Raw genomic sequence first — 19,819 nt, 5'->3', positions numbered from 1 at the left:
CTGGAAGTTGTTGAACTTTTATAGAAAATCAGTCACAGCTCTGCAATTTCATGCTTCATCATTTTTGTTACATGTATGAGGGAAATTGTAAACCTTGTAATTTCTCTCTTTCTATATAAAAAGCTTTAGATAACATCAAGATATGGAAGTAATACAAAATAACATGCCTCGATACATTAATGAACAAGATCTAACATAGGCACTGTACACCTCAATGGGACGGAAAGGAAAAGAGAAAAATGCAACCGTGAATGGTAGGATTAAAACAAGGGTGGGGAAAGAAAAAACCTATGAGGAAGAGGGCTGGAAAGGTAAGGCAGAGCAAGACATGCTGTAAATGCATAAGACCCTATTCCCATCTTATTTTAAAATACATGAGAAGTGATAGGTGGTTTGTGGCCGTGGGATTCCTGCCTTCAGACACCTGCAGAGCTGCGTGCCAGGGCTGAGATCTGAACCACAACCAACATCCGCGTGTCCTCGTCCCCACTGCCACCATCGCTGGCCTCCGGAGTGTCCTGTCCCACCAGACAAAACCCAGCCCTGCTCTTCCATCCATCCCGTTTGAGCAGCTGGGTTTATTTTTCCAGTCCTCCTACTGGAGATCTAAGCCGTGTACAGAGATATTTCAATGTGCTGAGCATCTGGCTTGTCGTGCTGCCGAGAGCTCAGCCAGGGCTGTGCAGCCCTGTCCTCCTCCTGAAGCGGTGGACGTGGTGATGCTCCCTGCGTGCGGCAGGGTGGGCTGCGCCTTCCTTATCCCTGGGTTCTGCTTTATCCCCTCACTCAAGATGTAATGCCAGTATTTGAAGACCAAGCTTTTAAAACTGGCATCTAATTCAGTTTTATCTGCATAAACTAAATCGCCAGATCAAAGCCACTGAGCAAATGAGGACATATATTTGTTACACTGAAGTATGGATTATACTTTATTGGTTCTTTAAAGTGTGGTAGTGTTATAGGTACCTGTCATTTCTATTCAGTGGGGAAAAAACTTGGTGCTAGACTGGGGCCAGGGCGTTTAACGTCTTGGTAAGAGGAGATGAATCTGGGCCTGAGAGTCTGGCTCTGAGCGTGAAGCTTTGAGTAGTTGACTTAAGGAAAATGATGTAATGACAAGAAAAAAAATAAAGATCCCCACTCCGTGGTTTCCTCGTCCTCCCCGTTCTCAAAGCTGGGACGTTTAGTTGGATGCCATGAGTGAGGCAGCGCGCCAGGTGAAGATACATACAGGAGAATTCCCAAACATGTGTTTTCCAACCTCCGCTCTGCAGCTCTCGTGCTTCTGCAGACAGGTGTGATTACCTCCCGAGGCACGCGGAGAGGAACCCTTCCGACGCCGCACAGCGCGGGAGCTGGGCGATGCCGGGCTCCGCTGGGAGCTGGGCTGTGCTCCCCACGACGGGGCGAGGCTCGGGCCACGCTGGAAGCAGAGGAGCAGGACGGCTGGGAGGAACAAGGAGGTTTGGGGGTGAACGCGGGGTGAAGCCAGCCGGAGGCTCGGCTAGCGTGGCGCGGTGCTGAGCTCATCTCGCTCTCAGCCTGTTTTAATTCAGCTTTCAGTTCCACAAGCGGTTCTATGTGTGCTTGACGCAAAATCTTTTGCTGGTTTTATGTGGCAAGACTTTTTCTGTGCTTAAATTCAACATACGTGGTTTTAGCGTGAGGCCTGTAGATTAGTTTCAAGAGCAGTTTTTTAAAAAGTAGCATTTAAAAGTTATCTGTCTACGTGTGGCAATTGAATTTGTCAGCTCTAGCTCCACCTTTAATTGGCAAAGTTTTCCTTTCCAGCTACATTTTAAAAAGCCATATTACTTAATCATAAAGCAATTTACCCTGTTTGTATTTCTGGCTCTTTCCATCGCTCCCTGTGACTGACTAATCGCCAGAAAGCAAATAGATGCTTCCTCCCTCAAAACCAAATGATTGGAGTGGACAGAGTAAACTGGACGTTATCGCAAGTGGGACGCTAGGACGAGGAAGAAGGAAAGATGTTTTCAAATACCTGCAATATCTCCTAAAAATCTTATGGATGGTGGAGGTGTGGGGGAAGAGAGAAAGGAAGGAGAGATTTTAATTGATTAGCTTTTGCCCTCTGGGTCTAACCTGGGAGTAAAGCTGAAGATCCGCTGTCAGGATGCACAAAAATCCTCAGGTCCCCAGTTCTACTCATCTGCAGAACTGCATTGGGGCGCTGAAAACCCTACGTGCAGCGAAGCTTATTCTGTGAAGGCTCAACTGCCAAAAATAAACCTCATTGGGATTCCTGAGATGGCTGCTGTCAAGGAAAGTCAAATTCAGAGCTTTAAGCATGCGAACAGTGTCATTTTAAAAAGTCTGTTCACCAAGGAGATAAATAGGGATTAGCCTCACAAGCTGCTTTAACTCCCCTACATCCCAGCGTGGGCGAGGGAGGAAGGCACGAGGCACCGCTGACGGGAGGAGCTGGTGTCGGGGCTTGCCCAGCTGGCCGGACCCCGGCCGGCGCGGCTGCGGGAGGGCGGGAGCGCGGACGCCGGCGCCTGGCGAGGAAGCCCCGGCAGCGTGCACGGGGTGGCTGGGGTGGTCTGGTTCGCTGTGGAGCGGTACCGTCCCCAGCGCGCTCTCCTGAGCCGGTGTCCTGAGCCTGTCTGTGCGCGGGTTCGCTGAGGGCGCGCTCGGAACGAAGGCTTGTGCCGGGCGGGGTGAGAGCATCCTCAGCCCCACGGTTCTCGTGCCGTAGCCGCGTTACGAGCTGTAGCAGGCTGAGAAGTAGGAGCTACCTTGTGCTTATTATCATAAGCCAGCTGAAAAGGCAAAACCAAACCAGCCAGCCCTGAAAATGATGGTAAAACGTATCTTTTCCAGACCAGCATTGTTCTTTGCATTTCTTTTAAATATTGTCAAGTTGAAAGCCTCTCGCTCTTTGTAGGTGCTTTGTCATACTGCACATGCAGGTGCCTGTGTATGGTAATTCCTTTCACTGTATTTTTCTCAAAGTTTCCTTTATGGGTGTGAACCATGAATTTTTGGGATAGCTTTTGGATAAAGTGTTGGAGCCTGGAAGAGCTCTGTCTGAAAATCCTTCAGCAGAGATCCTAAAGCAACAGCAGCCTTTTGCCACTGCAAACAATTGCCAGGTACATCCTGAAAGCAGTTCCTTCCTCTTGTACCGTTCCAACAACATCATTAAAAAAACTCTTGTCCTTTGTACTTCCTCCCCACTCCATACATGCACATATCTTGTAGTAAATTCATTTTTCAGTCCTGACTTTGTGCAAACACAATGTTGTGCTGCAAGCATTAAAAGGCAATTTAGTACTCAAAGGATTAAAAGCTCATGTTAAATTGAAGACTACACTTGGCATAAACATTAAAAATTGACAGAACACCCTACACATTAACTGCACCAGGGCTCCATAATTAGCATTTAAAAGTAAAACATCATTTCCTTACTGTTTCCTACTTACTCATTTATAATGCATTTATTATAATACGGATGTGAATATGAGGCTTTCCACTATTGTCAGTTAGTAAATAAAAAAGAACCCTACTCCTGTTAGAAACGTGGGCCTATATACAAGGAATCGGGGATGAATGATTTGTTAATCCAAATCTCAAATGCATGATGAATCAGCAGCGACTAACTAACCTCCTTCTAGGTCTCATTCTCTTAGAAGAGCATCCACAGAGAAAGCTCGGGGCTCGGCAGCGTTGGGTTTCGTTGTCTAGCATCGGCAAAGGGAACGCTGAATAAACTCTGCTTGTCGGGATTTTGATGTATTGTGTTGGGTCTAGTGTTGTGCAATGTGGGAGAACAGATACATAGTTCATCCTATAATGTGGACAATTTGTTGCAGATTGAAATTTGAATGCAAAAGCAAAAGAATGAGAAAGCAAATCTCATTAGGAAGCGGAAAAGAGAGACTATCCAATGTTAAAGGGGTAGTACTTTATTGACTTGGTTTGTTTTTTGATGACTGTTTTGTTCATGCATACTAATGCAGACCATTTTTGTCATTAAAAATGGAAGGTAAGACAGCCAAGCGCTGCATCTGCCGGGTTCCAGTATACCTCTGTGTTTGCTTTAAATCATGTCCCTTGTCTGCGCTGCCATGGCGATGCCTATATGACACCTGGCTCGAGGCGCTCTTCCCATTCCACATCCCCTACTACCACCTTCCTGTACTTCCAGCAAATCTGTCGGGCTTCAGCCAGACCTTCTCTTTCAACGAATCCATAGCTCTTGACACAGAATCACACAGAATCACAGAATAGTAGGGGTTGGAAGGGACCTCTGTGGGTCATCTAGTCCAACCCCCCTGCCGAAGCAGGGTCACCTACAGCAGGCTGCACAGGACCTTGTCCAGGCACGCTGGGAGAATTTTAATTAGGCTGCTTAGATCATCCCGGGTGTCATTTGATCAAGATTACAAATTGCCAAAAAAGCATCTCCCCATCCAGACCTGGGGCAGTGAGCAAAGGTTCTTTTTCTCCAGCACAAAAGGAGATGCTCACTGCGCAGGGCAAGGCGACCCCCTCAGCTGTGTCCGGCGTTCCACCGGTGCCGCTCACCGGCTCAAACCTTGGCCTCAAACTTGTAGGGTGGGATTGCAGATGCCCCCCGGTCTGAGCGGTGAGGAGGGAGCCTCCTGCTATGAGAACCGGCCGCTGTTTATTCATATCTAGAAACGTGGCAACACGGGAAGTGTCTTGAAAAAGCTTCCCCGTTAACCTTTGCATGGCTTGCGGACATGAAAAACTTCTTTTTGTTCCTGCTCTGGAACCTCGCGTCGTACCCCGCTTCCTCCGGGGTCGCTGCCGTCTGGAAGACGAGCCCCCGGTTTGTTCAGCCCCTGTGAAATGCAATTAGAAGCCCCTCCACAGCCAGTGGGAGCTGGACTTAAAAGGGGAGAGGGGGAAAAAAGGACCTCCCCGCCATCCAGCAGCGCGCGTTGACTTTGAAGTCCTGGGCCATCTTTTGTCCCCCCCCAGAGGGCCTTTAATCAGGACCTTTGCCTTGTCACTCGGGGAGAGAAAGAGCCTGGCACAGTTGGTGGGGCTGTCCCTGTGTGCGCCGGGGAGAAAAGTCTTTGTCAGAAATTTCCACTGACCCAAGCACTTTGTTTCTTTGTCTGTCCCAGACGACTCTTTGAACTAAAAAGACGACGAAAACCCTCGTATGTGCTAACAGCGTTTTAATAGGGAGCCTGGGTGACTTCTTGCCAGCTTTCCTGCCAGGTCCGAGGCGGAGATGAGGCTTTTGGTCTGAAGGCCTCTTAAAATAAGCCCAGCTCCGGCAGCTTTTTATAGCCATCTCCTCTGCGTACGTCCTGGGTGACATAAAGAGCCTCACGCCATAATATTGCAGCATGCTGCTAAGTAGAAAGACTTAATTATCATATTATGCGTAATATTCTATAGACTGAGAAGCTCAACTTGGCGGTGATTAACATCTTATTTATTGTTGTTTGCATAGTAGCAATTTATAACTCAGCTAAAATTTCTGAAATAAATGGCATAAGCCCCAAGCATCACACACGTTATATAAATTTTGCGAAACCCAAACGCAGAGAGAGCTGAATGTGGCCTTGGTGCTGGGGACTGTATTGCAGCCCAGCCTCGCCGGTGATGCCGGCGCAGCCCCGGGGCAGCCGCGTGCCGCCGTGGTGCCGGGATGGAGATGACACAGGGCTAAACTGGAATGATTTATGCTCTGCTTTCTGTCGTGTTTTACAGATGAACAAAACGGTCCACTGGAATGCTGAGAATTATGTTAACATTCAGGTTGCCAGTGTTTTACTCATGAAAAATCTACCTGAGCTACGTTTTAAAGAAATTTTTATGTGTCTGTTACAATCTCGCTTTGCTATGGAAATATATACAGCTGGACTCATAACTATGACTTTTATTCCTCAGGTAGAGGCATAAAACAGTACTCGGTGCTTTTTAAATGATATAAAATGTTTCTAAAATAACTCTTCCATCCCAGTTAAACAAACATTATCTCCTTACCCATTTTTCCATTCACATTTTGATATGCTGCAGCTTTTTCCCTGCATTAAATCAGTTCGTCTTTAGAAAAAGTGAATTATTAAAAAAGGGGTGAAAAAAGATAAAAGATTTTATAGGAACAAATAGATTAATAACTAACCGTGATAAGATCTGGCAGCCTTTCTTAGAGGTGTGTGTGGAGTAGAACACGTAGCTGTATTATCAAAACACATTAACGTTTGATCATGACTCTCATGTTTTATATTGGATTCTCAAAGCACGCCTCCTCCAGTAACGCCTGGAATAATCTGGACTGGAGATAGATCAACTGATCAGCGGAATCTCAGGGACAATAGCTCAGCTTTGGTATCAAGTTGGCTATTTCAGCCTCCTCTCCATGACCTGCCGATCACTAGTTTTTATTTGTAATATTTTGTATTTGTCCCTTTTTTCTTGTAAATTCGAACATTTATTTTGAAGTAAACGCCAAGCCCTCGTCCTCGCAGCTCATTCACGTGTTTCATCACATTTATGAAGCACTGCCTTACAATCGGAAACAAACCTGCCTGCTCCCTCTAACGCGGTAACAGCACACACAGTCTTACGTGCAGCATGACTGACACATTAATTAACAGCGGAGGGACTTTCTATAATTTGTCTCGAAACTCCGCAGTCCTGGCTCTCGCTGGGTTAGCTGTGGATTTTGGACTTTTTTTGCTCTCTCAGTACCTGTGGTTCGACCTTGCAAAGGGCTCTCTCCCTAATCCGCTGAAATTTCTAAGATGGCGCTTAAGTCTGAATGCCAGCGCAGCCCCGTTAGCTTCAAAAGGACTTTTTTTTTGCTTAAAGTTAAGCAGACATTTAAGTGCTTTGCTAGCTTAGGGTCAAAGTGTTCAGCACCTTGTTGGACTACGTCTTATCTACCTCCTCATTAAAGATACCTCAGAAGATTTGACATGTCTTTATCAAGCGGAGAGGGGCAGCCAATTGACTTTATGTGACAGCTAAAAGTGAAGGAGATCAAGGGAGCTTGGGAGACAAAGAAGTTAGGTTTTGTTAGAATCTTAAATGAAAGAAAAATAGCGGTTTGAGAGCTAGTAAAGATTGTTTCTTATGTTAGAGGATTTTATTTTCAGAAGACTTTAGATCAAGACTTTTTGAGAGATTTGGACGTGTGGGCGGAGGCTGGACGGGAGCAGAATCCCTCCGCTTACTGTGTTGGCAACATTTCTGTTGTGAGTACCGCAAACTTCAGCAGCACGTTGAGCAGTGCATCCCAGGTGAAGATGCACAGGAGAGGAACTGGGAGCCTGGAAGAAAGTATTAGCGAGGCTCTTACGATTTTGACAAGTGGGTTAGAAACAGCAAGGTGCCTGGCAGGCTTAATGCTGAGTGAAACCAGACAGCAAATTTACAACAAGAGGTCAGCTATATGACATGAATCAATCTCCAGCGTTTCCAAAATGATCACCAGGGAGAGAGTTTCTCTTTTGGCTGCGCCATTAGCTTGATTAGTTCTCATGATACAAATTAAAAGGTTATTTGCATTTATATTTCTGTTAATGATCATATGAAAAAAACTATTCAGTTTGAACATAACATCATGTCCGTGCTTTCTCTCGCGTTGTAAGGTCAGCGCGTGTGCGTGATGGACCCTTTCATTCCATAGCTGAAGGCTGTGAGGCCCTGGATGACGTTCTGCTCTCATCGGAGCATCAAACAGTAGACGAAATTGGGCAGCATTCAGTTCTTGGCACTATCTGCATTTGTCTCATCTGATGTTCCTCCCTGAGGGGTGGGGAATAACCACATCCTTCATCTCCTGCTCGTTGTCCTGCTTGTTGGGTTGGAATGAGTCTCTCCTCCCACGTGGTTGCGTGGTATGTCATGCCATGAGAGCCCTGTCAGAAGGTTTTTCTGGAGCCCAAACAGCCAAGTGGGGCGGTGCGGGGCAGATGTGCCAACACTGGTGGCCCCTGGCCCACAGAATAATGGCCCAGGTATGTTTTTGGAGGTCCTGAGAGGTGGAAAAGAGAGAAGTGTTGTCCCTCAGGTGATTCTGGCCCCTGCTGCAGGGACAGAGCTACAGTCTCCCAAGGAAGGCTGCATTTTGGGCAGAATTTAGGCAGTTTTCTCTTATTTGATGCCCATATCAGCCGCCCTCCTCGTGAGATGAGAAGTCTCTCCTTTCCAAGCCAGAGGTCGGCACAGTGAGATGCCCGGTTTCCCCCCACCATTCTTCCCCACAGAAGGAGGCTTTTTCGGTGTATGCCGCCTTTTCTACATCCTGAAGCTTAGATGCAGGCAGAAAATCCTTTTTTAATAAAAAAGCCTGGGTAAATGTAAACTATGCAAGTGTCAGGTTCACATTTATCCTTATAAGGCACATCAGCAGTAGATGTGCGTTTCTGCTACGTTTATTTATTAAAGTGTTCTGCACGGCAAAGGAAATATCTCCGGTGTTATTTTCAGGCTCAGTGAACTCCAGAATGAATTTGTGAGTTTTCCAGTTATGATGACACCAGTGGAAACGCGAGCAAGGGGACTCGGCGACGGCAGGCAGCTTTCCTGCCACTGCTAATTTACTGTTTTTGTCAGAACCAGATCCTACACACTTGAAGTATCAACATCATTTCGGCTCTTAAGTAAAACTAAAGAAGTCTTTTCATCTTCCCATGGAGTGGCGGGCTCCTTAAGTACATCACAAGCTCTGTGCTGCTTTGTCTGAGTGAGGAGGAAAACTTTAATTGTTCCCATCTTCTAGTGCAGGTATTGATTAATAAAATGTATTAGCAAAGATCTTGGCCTACTTTTTGCACCATCAAACAAGTACTTAATGACTGTATTACTATGAAAATGGCATCACTTTAAAGCATTGGATTTGAGCCCCTTTGTACTTCGCTTTCATTTGATTTTTTTTTTTTCCCTTATCCCATTATGAACAATAAAGTTTCTCCTGTACTTTAATATTATGCAGCGGAAGGGAGAGGAGGAGGCGGCGAGTAGCTCTTAGCTGAGGGTACCAAACATGGCCCAGCTGGGAGCCGCGGTGCCCGGCGTGTCCCCAGGCAGAGGGACGTGCTGCCAGCTGGGGAGGCTCTCTGCAAGGGCAAACTGGCCAGCGAGCAAATGTTAGACGGTAAATCTGTGTAAGTTACTCTAATTTAGCATTTGGTGGGTAGGAATATTAGTATGACTCACATGCTAAGAGGAAGAAGGCGTGTTTATGAGGAACATAATTAATAGGTCTGTGTAAGATAAAGGACGCTGCCTCCCACCTCATTTAATCGTCTTTACTCCTTTGGGCCCTGTTTGTAGAATCTCACTTATTCTGCACCCCTTTGCAGCTCTGTAGCTACCTACCAGCCTACCTCCTCCCACCCCGCATCCCTGTGCTCAGCAGTGAGTATCAGACTTTATGCACAGACTGCCCGTATTTTGCACGCTTGCCAAGTGGCAAATCCAAGGGCGTTGCACCGATTTACCACCTACTGCCAGGGCCCCGCAGTGCTCTCCGTTTTTAAGTACATTTTCTCGTATTATAGCTGGGAGTGCTTGGCCATCTTAGCTTTTCATAGCTGCAGAATGCAACTTGACTCAGTCTTGATAAGCCTCTCCAGCGTGCACCTTGCCAGGCCGCTATGTCGTACCGAACCCTTTCCCTTTAGAGCACTTTGAGCCTCAGTACAGAATTGTGAAGACCTGACAACAATTCGATGCTTTCGATCTTGATGCTTTTATCAAACCTTTCTTTGCCTGTACCTGCTACCGCGGTCCAGCCAGGCTGGCTACCGGAGCCAGGTGGGACTTAGGGCGACTGGAACGGCAAATCATTTCTTGCTGCAAAACAAGTGTTATTGCAGAACACTTCATAATCTGTAAATTTGGAATTAAGGCTCAACATTTTATAGTAGCAGTACTGGGAAGTCCCATGCCTGTAACTAAAATATGCACCGCGGCGACAATAACACTTGGATTTTATGCCGTGCTTTTATATCCAGTGCTGAAGACCGAGGCGCAGGGCGGTGGAACGGACGTGCGGCTGCCTTCCGCACCAGGGAAAAGCCTGGAAATGGACCCGCAGCTGACTGCTAGCCTGTAGCTGCTGGGCCCTGCTCCTAGCTTCGATGAGCCGTGTGTTAGCCCACCTGCGCAGGCACGTCGGTCTGCGGCTCTGGGCACCAAAGTGGGTTGGGTGCCACGCTGGGGTGGGAGGAGTGGAGAAACATGGTTGCGCCGCTTAAAATAGCCAGAAAAGGACCCTTAGTCCTTTCTTGCCTTGTTCCCTTCACATTCACAAATGTTCATCTCTGTCTCTCCTTTTTTTTCCCTCCTTCCTAGGGGCGATGACTGACAGATTAATATATGTCTAGCTACGTGTCTTAGAAATCAAAAGGAAGGTGCTGTCAGAATCGCTTGTCAGAAAATGAGATTAGGCACACTTGTCATTTGCTGAGGATTGCAGTCTTTCAGAGATAAGGTTGCATTTAATGAGTGTAAAAAGCCTCCTTGTGAAAAAGGGGGTGGTGCAGGAGAGGGAGAATGATTATTTTTCTGGTGTCAGCTGAGTGCTTTATCGTATAACTTGATACTGTGGCACCCTGGCAGGCGCTGATAATGGCTGCTGGGGCTATTGCACCTCTTCAGCGGCTCTGCAGCTTCAAAAGTGATGACTTGTTACCTGCTTTTAAACTCTCCTTGGATGTCGGAACCCACTGTCCTAAGGGAAAGAAGCAAAAGCATGTGCAGTGTGTTTTAAAGAAAGACCTGTGAAAACACACAGCATAAAGGGAATGTGCTAAATGTATAGCCACTTTCCCCAGCAAACTATAAAGAATACTCAGCGGGTTTCAGTGAAATATGGAACTTGTCTGACAAGTGAAGGATAACTAATGAGAAACAGAGCTGTATCCCACTGAAACCAATTGTGTTTTGTTATGGAAAATATTTATCAAGCTTTTTTTTCATTTGTTGGTTCTCCTAACAGTGCCGTAATAACTCCTCTTATGTGTGTTACTCAGTTTCGCTCGTACACGTCTCAGTTATTGAGATCTGCAGTGGGGTGGGTTTTTTTGGTTATCAATTGGGTGTTATCATACGGTACATGAATATTTTAGGGGAATGTTTCATTCATCAAAGTAATGGTCATTCTTTTGCCAAGTTAATGTCTTTGCACTGTTTAGAAGCTGGCTAAACATACAGATTTATTGTTCATAATGTACTATCTAAATACGAGATGACAGTCCAAAATGGAATTTATCTGCCCAGCAGAAGAGACCTTACATTAGCTACGTGTTTTTGCAATAGTACTTCTTTACTTGGCATACCTCTCTTAAAATTATCCGTGGAAGAATGGATTTCTGTCGTATATTCTCCTCATCAAATGAGATGTGATTTTCATTATTTTGCTTGAATGTTAGAAAATGAAAGAAATTACTTGATTGGTTTATGATGCTGATTCAGCATTTTCTGGGCTAAAAATGACCTGAGAGACAGAATGGGATTACAGCACGCAGTAATGGATGCTTTATTCAGCGATAAGAAAGTCTCTTCCTCTGACTGAGAAGAAGAGAATGAAAAATATTTCTCTCTTATTAGTTGATTCAGTACCCAGATATTGACAGACAAATTAATTTGAAATACTTCTTCAGTTGCAGAACCTGCTAGCAGGCAGAAATTAGGGGAAGATAATGGCCACAGCTTAAAAGTGCTGCATTTATGAAGTGTACTCACAGGAGTGCTAGTGGATGGGGAAGAATTTATATTTTATCTTCTTACTCAGGGAGAGGATCTTACAAACGTTCCCGGTTAGGCTGCGGCGTAGGTAGCAGCCCAAGAGCCCAGCAAGGTCTCTAGGAGCTAAATCCAGCTAAGGCATGTTCCATCAGAGATTTAGTGACTCAGAACTCAAACCACAGGAAGGTACACAGAGGAAGAGATAAAAGGCTTGTATCTTCTGATTGGAAAGTTATAGCCAGGAGTCGGTTTGGGGATTCTCACTCTTTGTGGTTGGCAGCGCAAAGGGAAGACAACTGTGGTGCTCACCTCAAAGACTTCACACCATCTGGCGAAGCTTGGGGGAGAAATGGCTGCACACTTGTAGGACAGTGAAGATTTCTCTTTGGTACAGTGCAAGGGTTCAAAAAATTATCCAGTCTCCTCTAGGCGTGCAAAAACAGGCTAAATTCTGTCCTCGGAAGCAGTGGAGGCCGCTTTTTGTGTATGGTTTATAGGTCCAGGCCCATAAGGATGGGGAAGAGAGAGCAGCCCGATTGTTCCCTGAGCCCCACTTTTTATCTTTGTTTCCATTTGAAACCGAAATCATAAAACTGCCGGAGAGCGGTTGCCTTGCTGTTCCTCTAAATGAGAATTCCAGCTTTTATGCTAATGCAGTTTCAGGTTTCTTTGAACCTGCAGTTTATGGGCCTCTGCTTAAAACTGCAATCTGTTCTGCATAAAAGAGGGGATTACAAAGTGGTTTAGTTTTGCAAATGCTGCAGAAAAATAAAAATAATAAAAAACTTGCACTGTCATTAATACACGCTCGCAAAAGTTTTCTGCTTTGTCAAATAAAAAGCTTTACTTACACTGAGAACTTGGCCAGTGATGTTGTGTAGTCCAGTAGTTGTGTTTCCTGCTGAAGGGTGCATTTACTCCCTGCCTCACCCTAGCAGAAGGCACGCGAGCGCTCTGTCTCTGCTGGCAGGGCCGTCGAGAACGCGTCGCTCTCACCGGCTGCCCGCGGCTCGCCGCAGGGTCCGGCCGCCTGGCAAAGCCCGGCCGCGACACAGTTCACCTTGACTGACATCTGTTGCTACCTTTATACGGCATAAACCAGCGGTGATTTTGTCGTCGTTTCGGTCACTCTCAAGAGCAGGTCCTTTTCTTGTACCTCTTTACAGCGTTAGAGTTGAAGTGCTTTCTGGTTAGGACACGATGCCATGGCTTGCTGTTCAAAGTCATAAAACTCCGCTGATAGCTCCATAAATTCTTTTCTTGGTGAAAAGAACCCACATCTCCTATCCAGAAATGGACAAAATTATGCATGTTTTCAAAGCGTTGTGGAGGACGTTAGGAGGCATCGTAATCAGACTCCAGACTCAGACACCACTGTGTCTTCTGGAAAGATTAGCAAGTTAATGGAAACATAAACGTTTCCAGTCTTTCACAGAATACCAAAGAACTGGAATATCCAGTTTTCACGTTGCCAGGAAAAAGCTGCAGAATCTTCCAGGTGAGGTTTGCCATAAATAATTTAATCCAATATAATCTGCTGTAATGTCAATATTCATTTCCTCCTTGTGCCAGAGATGGGTGATTCTTCTTTGGAATTACTGTATGACTTGGAAACAAATGTCTGCTTCTCTGCCTGCCGTCTAGGCGGCTTTAGGTCATTTTTCTAAAATGGTTGGATCTGAAAACCTCTTCTGCAGAGTGAAAGATCTTGAAATCGCTTTTGATCCGAGTTCAGTGCGCTTCATTTGGCTGTGGTTGTGGCAGAAACAAATGTCGACGCTGATAGAGACCACAGACAGATGAAAAAAAATCTGGCAAGGGCCCACATAGATAAGAGACAGAAGGTTTCAAAAACCTATCCGGGCATATCCTAAAACCCAGGAAAGTGTTGCTGTCTGGAGAGGGGGAAGCTTGATCCAAAGGCCATTGCAGTCATTAGGAGGTGGCGGGGGGATGTCCGTTTGATTTAATTTGGCTTTGGGTGAATGCCTAAACTCCAAACTTCTCATTTGGAATTATAAAATGCATTTTGTGCACGTATAATGTTCTAGCAGGAAAACAGAGGTCGTCTACTTATCTCTAAGGCACGAATAATGAACATAATGAGGCCCACAGCCCTGCCAATAAACCTTAACAGCCCTGGGGAGATGAGTAGGTAAATGCATTTCTGAGTTTGTGTATGCTGAGATTTCAGGTGTGGCATGTGGGTAACGTTTGAAAAATCCAGTACAGACAAGCCTGTAGTTTAATCCAGGCTAAATTTATCAAATTAAAGTCTTGTGAGGAGTCTAGGCTTTAATTAGACCCGTTCTTACCATGCTGAGATGTGGAAAGTCTTGACCAAAGTGCTCATGGAATATATGAGCTGCCACACCTCAATATTGTGCATTTAATTCCTCGTCCAGGTACGGTCTCGCTGTCCATCCAGTCCCCGACTCCTCCGGCTGTTGTGCGGAGAACACTCTGCCATTTTAATGCCTCGATTTATTTATTTTTGGTGGAGACTGAAAATTGCACTCAAGCCCTGCGTTTCCTTCACCGAGCTTTCGAAGCAGCCGATCAGCTGCGATGGCTTTTGGCCACTCTCCACTGTTTATTCTAGAAACCAGACGTGAAGCCATCTCTGCTGGGTTTCCAGAGGAGATGGAAACCACCTCTCTGACAGCACCAGGTGACTCTTTGCGATATGTATTAGGAGATGCGAAAACCTGTGAAATTTGAACAGCTGAAGTCCGTGCTCAGACACGTTGTAGAGATCCAGGGATAACCCTGCTAAGGTGAACAGCTTCAGAGAACTCTGGTTTCCATTGCTATAACCAGGATCTGAAGTTGGCCATGATTTTTCAGTTTTCTGATGAAGACGGTTTGTCACAGTTCGCCAAAGTATTCCCTCTCCTGATCGGACAGGTAGTGCAAGCACTGGAGCGTTTGCAGCCACGGTCTGAGTTCGGGGCTGTTGTGGATGTGTTTGTCTCCTGCTTGTCATCGTCGGTCCTGTATCCTCCCATGTGGCTGTCCCAGTGGAAACCATTGCAGCCAGCACAGCGGTGCCGCAAGGAGGAATTGTCGAAACGCCACAATGTGATGGTGAGAGGAGGAAGACTGTTCTTAAATGGGTCATATAGTGACAGGATGAGGAACAAATGAGAAGTATTTTCATAAAATCCTGTAGTTCTGCATCAGTAAATGCTAAAATGGGTCATACAGTGATGGGATGAGGAACAAATGAGAAGTATTTTCATAAAATCCTGTAGTTCTGCATCAGTAAATGGTAGGAAGGTTCTCTTAGGAGTTTTTCCTTAAGTATTGCACTTCTGCTTGTGTGGGCGGTTCAGGCCGTGCTGCCAGGACACGCTCACACCGCAGTGTTGGCTGCGGGCAGGGCCGGGACGGCTGGGAGCCCGGGAGATGGGCAGCCGCTCTGCATCGCCCGTCCCCCGCGCCCCGTCCCCGCGGCAAGCCCGGAGCTGGGCCGGGGCACAAGCGCGTCTCTCCAAGCTCCCTTGGATTTCGGTGCGTGATGCTTCTCCTGGCGCGGGTGAGGCCGACCGCGCGCCCGTGGCCGTTGCTCTGCTCTCGATTTCTGGCTGCTGCGGGGTCGTTCCCGATTTTTCGGTAGGGGAGTCGCCTCCTCCGGGCTGAGCCCCGCGCAGGGGCCGAGCCGAGTCGGCGCTGTCAGCCCTGGTTCCGAGGACTGAGCTCAAATCCACGCGGCGCCCGCTGGAGCTGAATCCCGTTAGCGCTCCTAGCCCAGTAGTGATTTGAAACCGATTTCAGGATTTGAAATCTGGAAAATGCTCCCTGGGCAAGGCCTCGCGAGCCGCTCAGCCCTGTCTTCGCACCTACCCATTGCCCGCAAAACCCCTCGCTGCGTGGGGAGCGTAACGGCCCCCCATCCTCACAGCCGCTCGCCCGGCGGGAGACGGCGTTTGGCTCCGACCGCCGCGCTTGAGCGAACGATCATCCGTGTAATAATGTGTCGGTGCGTGTGTGCTCTGCGGGCTGCCAGGGCGTGCGGCGCGGGGGGGAGGCGTGTCGCGACGGAGCACCCCGCTGCCCGGGGCCCCACCTGCACCCCGAGCCAGGCCGCCGCGTCTCCGGGAGGTGCAGCTTCGGGCGCAGCTGGGGGGCTGCAGGCGGGACACCCTGCCCGAAGTCGGGGATGTTTATTTTTTACATTTAAAAATAAAAAACCAACCAAAAAAACCCCCCAAAATTGCATTTCCGTTACAAAACCCGCGGAGTGCGCTGGGGCGTTTTGAATTGTGTTCCCTCCCGCGGGGCTCTCGCCATCCCCGGGGCGGGGGGGGACCGCCCGGCTCCGCCAGCGGGGGTGTCCCGTGTCCCCCCCGCACTCCGCGGAGCGGCCCCGCCGATAACCCCCCCCCCCCCGCCGCGGGGACACCGGCGGCGCGCGGCGGGGCGGGGCGGGGCGGGCGGGGAGGGGGCGGAGCTGGCGGGCGCGCGGGCGGGAGCGCCTGACGGAGCGGCGCGCAGTGCGGAGCGGAGCGGGGCGGCGGAGGGGTCCGGCCGGCAGCCCGCACCGCAGCCCGCACCACAGCCGGGCCGAGCGGGGCGGCCCCCCCCCCCCACTCCCGCCGGGGATTACAAGGCGTGCGAGGCTGTTTCGGCGGGGCCGGAGGAGCTGGGGCCGGGCCGCTGCCTCTGCCCGATGGAATTCACCTGAGAGCGGCCGCGGCGAGCGCTGGACGGCGGGAGGGACCGAGCCCCGCGGGAGGCCGCTTTGTCTGGGGAGAGGACGGGCATGACTTTCTAAAAACAAAAAAACCCAAAAAAACCTAAAAAATCACCCCCTAAAAAAAAACGAAAAAGCGGAAGAAAAAAAAAAAGAAAAAAAAAACCCAAGAGCCTGCCGAAGGAAGGGCCGCGCTGCCGGAGCGCGGAGCGAGGTGCGGCGGCAGGAGGGGCCGCGCCGCCCCGGGACCCGGAGTCGGAGCCGCTGCCCCCGGCCGGCCGCGGCCGCCGCACATGGCTGCCTTTGTCCTGCTGCTGCTGCTGGGTTAGCGATCCGCCCCGCGCCCGCCCGCACGCCCCGCGCCCGCTCTCTCCTCCCAGGGAACCATCTTGCGGGGAGAGGGGAGGGGGGCCCGGCCGCCCGGGAAGGATGCCGGTCCGGCGGCCCCTGCGCCCGGCGCTCGGAGTTGTCCCCGCACGGATTAGTTGGGGTTCGGCCGCGGGACTCTGAGAGCCGCGCTGGATCGGAGCTCCCCGCCGCGCACCCGCACGCACCTCCCGCACCGCCATGAGCCCGGCAGCCGCGCTCAGCCCCCCGCCAGCAGGTAACGCCGCTTCGCCCGGGGTGCGGTGGGGTGGGGGGGACCCGGCGGGGGCCGAGCCCGGCTGCGCTGCCCGGGCAGGGGTCCTGCCTGCGCCTCGGGGACGGCGCGGTCCTTGGCGAGGGGAAAACACCCTCCGGATCTTGCTCTGAGCCCGGGGGTCGCTGCCTGGGTTCGTTTCGCGCTGGAAGGGACGAAGCTGCGCTCGGTGAGGGGGGGGTCTGTAAGGGCGGACGGCCGGAGTGCGAGGAAGAGGAGCGTTTGCGGCTGGGACGGGGTGCCGGGAGCGCTGGAGCCGGGGGGGTCCCGCAGCGTGACCCCGCCAGCAGATCGGGGCTGGCTCCCGCGGCCCGGGCAGAGGGGAGCGCGGAGCCGGTGCCTGGCGTGGGGGGGGCCGCCGGGCGACTCCGCGGCGGGGCTGGGCGGGGGTGCGGGTTGGCCTTGCCGAGGCGTTGCGTTGGGTCCTGCCGCGTTAGAGCTGCGTTGTTGGGGTCTCTCAGATTAAGTCGGCTTTTTGTTCCTTCGGTGGTGTTGCGCGGCGTGAGTAACTGCGAAAAAACAGTAGTTGCGTGGACCTTATCTGCTGGCGGAGATTGTATTCGCTTCTGCATCAGTTGTACGCTGCCCTAATTACCGGTTTGTATTTGAAACCACATTTTGGAGCAATGAAACAGGCGGTCAGAGCTCCATCTCGCCGTTGAAGCCAGTGGGATGGGTTTGGGTTGGTTTTGTGGTAGCCCAGGCGGCGGGGTTTTTCCAAGCTGCTGTTCGTTCAGCAGCGCGGAGTGGGATTCGCCCTCGGACAGGGTTTGTCTTTATAAAACGGCTCCTTTTCCATGTGCCCGTGGTGCTGACAGTCACCTCCCGGTCTGCTGGCGGGGGACTGGGACGGGACGTGCTGTGCGCCAGGTTGCGTCCGAGAAGGGCCCCTGCCAGGTTTCACACCGGTGCTTCGGCTGCTTGGTGCGATAGCACGGAGAAAGATTGCACCTGGAAAACCGTAGCTTAAAAGCAATCTGTTGGTTGATGCTTGGCATTAGAGCAAACTTCATAAAAAACGTTTTCCTCTTTCTAGTGTTTGGAAAAATGAAGCGAATGGGAAACTTACAGCTTCCCTGCGCTGTTTCATTTTGAAACAGTAACATCAAGTGATAGCTGGAACTGTAAGAAGTTTGGTTTTTAGTACTGGATTTTCGTTCTAAAAAGAAAGAATGGTTCGGAGAGTTTTGATTTCTGAGAGAAGCTGCATTTAAAAAGGCAGCAGATGAAATTCGCTGGAAGAGGCGATTATTTTTAATCAGGGAGCAGGCTGACTGGCAAGGTTAGGGGAGCACTGAGCATCTCTTAATTTGTTGGACTAATATTGGACTGCTCTTTAAAGCACATGGCCTTCTTGATCTCTTCAATTTGTGCATTATTCACATATTTTCATTAATTTAGAGAAAGTCGTCACTGAATAATAAATCCATCATTGGGTAATAAATCTAGTGTTTACAAGGTATTTAATCGAGAAGAAATACACCAGCTCAGCTTTTAAATAAGCCAACAGTAATCTAGTAAAATCTGTCTGGAAGTCTGAAAAAGAATAAAGCTATTTTTAATAATTAATCATGGAAAGCTTGTATGTTGTTAACTTGAGGGCAAGCATCATTTCGGTGTATTACTACACTATGGTATGCAGTCTGAACTCTATCTACGTATTTATTGGTGATTTCACACCGAAGTTTTCAGTGCAGTTGAGAGATCCTAGTGCATGTTGTTCGTCTGATGTTTCTTACATGGTTCTGAATTGAGAAATGCCTGCTCTTTAACAAAAACCCCCGCAGCCTGCTTTCCAAATAGACAGTGTTTTTAATTATTTCTCCTGAATCCACTGAGAAAACAGTTTATAGGAGAAGACTTAAATCTTTCTCGAGTGTTGCATTTTCCCCGTTTGCAATATTTTGTTACTGAGCGCATTTCTTCCAGCCTATTTTCAAAAGGCAGACTGTCTCGCAGCGGGGCTGGATCCAAGACACAGCTCAAAACTGAACAGCTCTCTGTGTTTTGTGGATGTGTAGGCGGCAGAAGTTTATGCTTTGGGTGTATGTATACGTGTGTTATGTGTATGTGCGTGTGCAAAAACAGCTGTACACACATGCATAAGCTTAATGCTTGCTGCTTTTGGGCTCGGGGTGTTTGCAGAGTGAGCGTTTGCAGTGGTCTGGTTTCTTGCTGTAATAAGTTTCACACAAAAACGCTGAGTTCCCTCTTTCAGAAACTAACTGAGGCTTTTTAATAATAGGTAGGAAGATGAACCGGCAGACTTGCATAGGGACAGCATAGTAGATAAGGTACTAACACAAGATTAGGGGGAAAAAACTTCCCACAGATAAGGGTGGCTTGATGAAAAATAAAATGGATTATTAGTTTGTACAAAATGTGGTGTCGAGAGTCGGTTATTCTGATGAAGGCAAATCTTACGTGGAAATACATACTAACGTACTCTGTCAAAGACCAGGTAACAGCAATCTATAAAATTACTAGCCCAAGTTATCAGCACTGCTTTAAAGATGGCAATAATCAAATGGTTGACACAGTAGGGGTCTCCAGAAATACTTTTAAAATAATTGAGAAATCCACAGTTCTGCGAATTCCTGAAACTGGGCTCTCTGATTCAAAATCATGACTCTTCTCCATTGCAAAATCAATGTCAGAATGTGTTGGATAATTACAGTACAAAAATACGGTTTCTGCGCAGCTAATACGTTGAATAACAAAAAAACCCCAAGCTTTCTTTCTGTATTAAATAGACCGTTTCCCCCAGCCGTCTG

The 19,819-nt window shown here is 48.6% G+C and overlaps 1 protein-coding gene across 2 annotated transcripts in view; it reads left to right on the top strand.

Moving 5' to 3' along the window:
• Positions 1–19,819, top strand: part of AUTS2 (activator of transcription and developmental regulator AUTS2) — an 800,502-nt gene that overhangs the window by 706,805 nt on the left and 73,878 nt on the right. The window lies entirely within an intron of this gene.

Source organism: Opisthocomus hoazin, chromosome 20, assembly GCF_030867145.1.
Source record: "Opisthocomus hoazin isolate bOpiHoa1 chromosome 20, bOpiHoa1.hap1, whole genome shotgun sequence".
Lineage (NCBI taxonomy): Eukaryota > Metazoa > Chordata > Aves > Opisthocomiformes > Opisthocomidae > Opisthocomus > Opisthocomus hoazin.
Note: the sequence above shows the minus strand (reverse complement) of the source record. Positions and strands in the feature narration are given on the sequence as shown.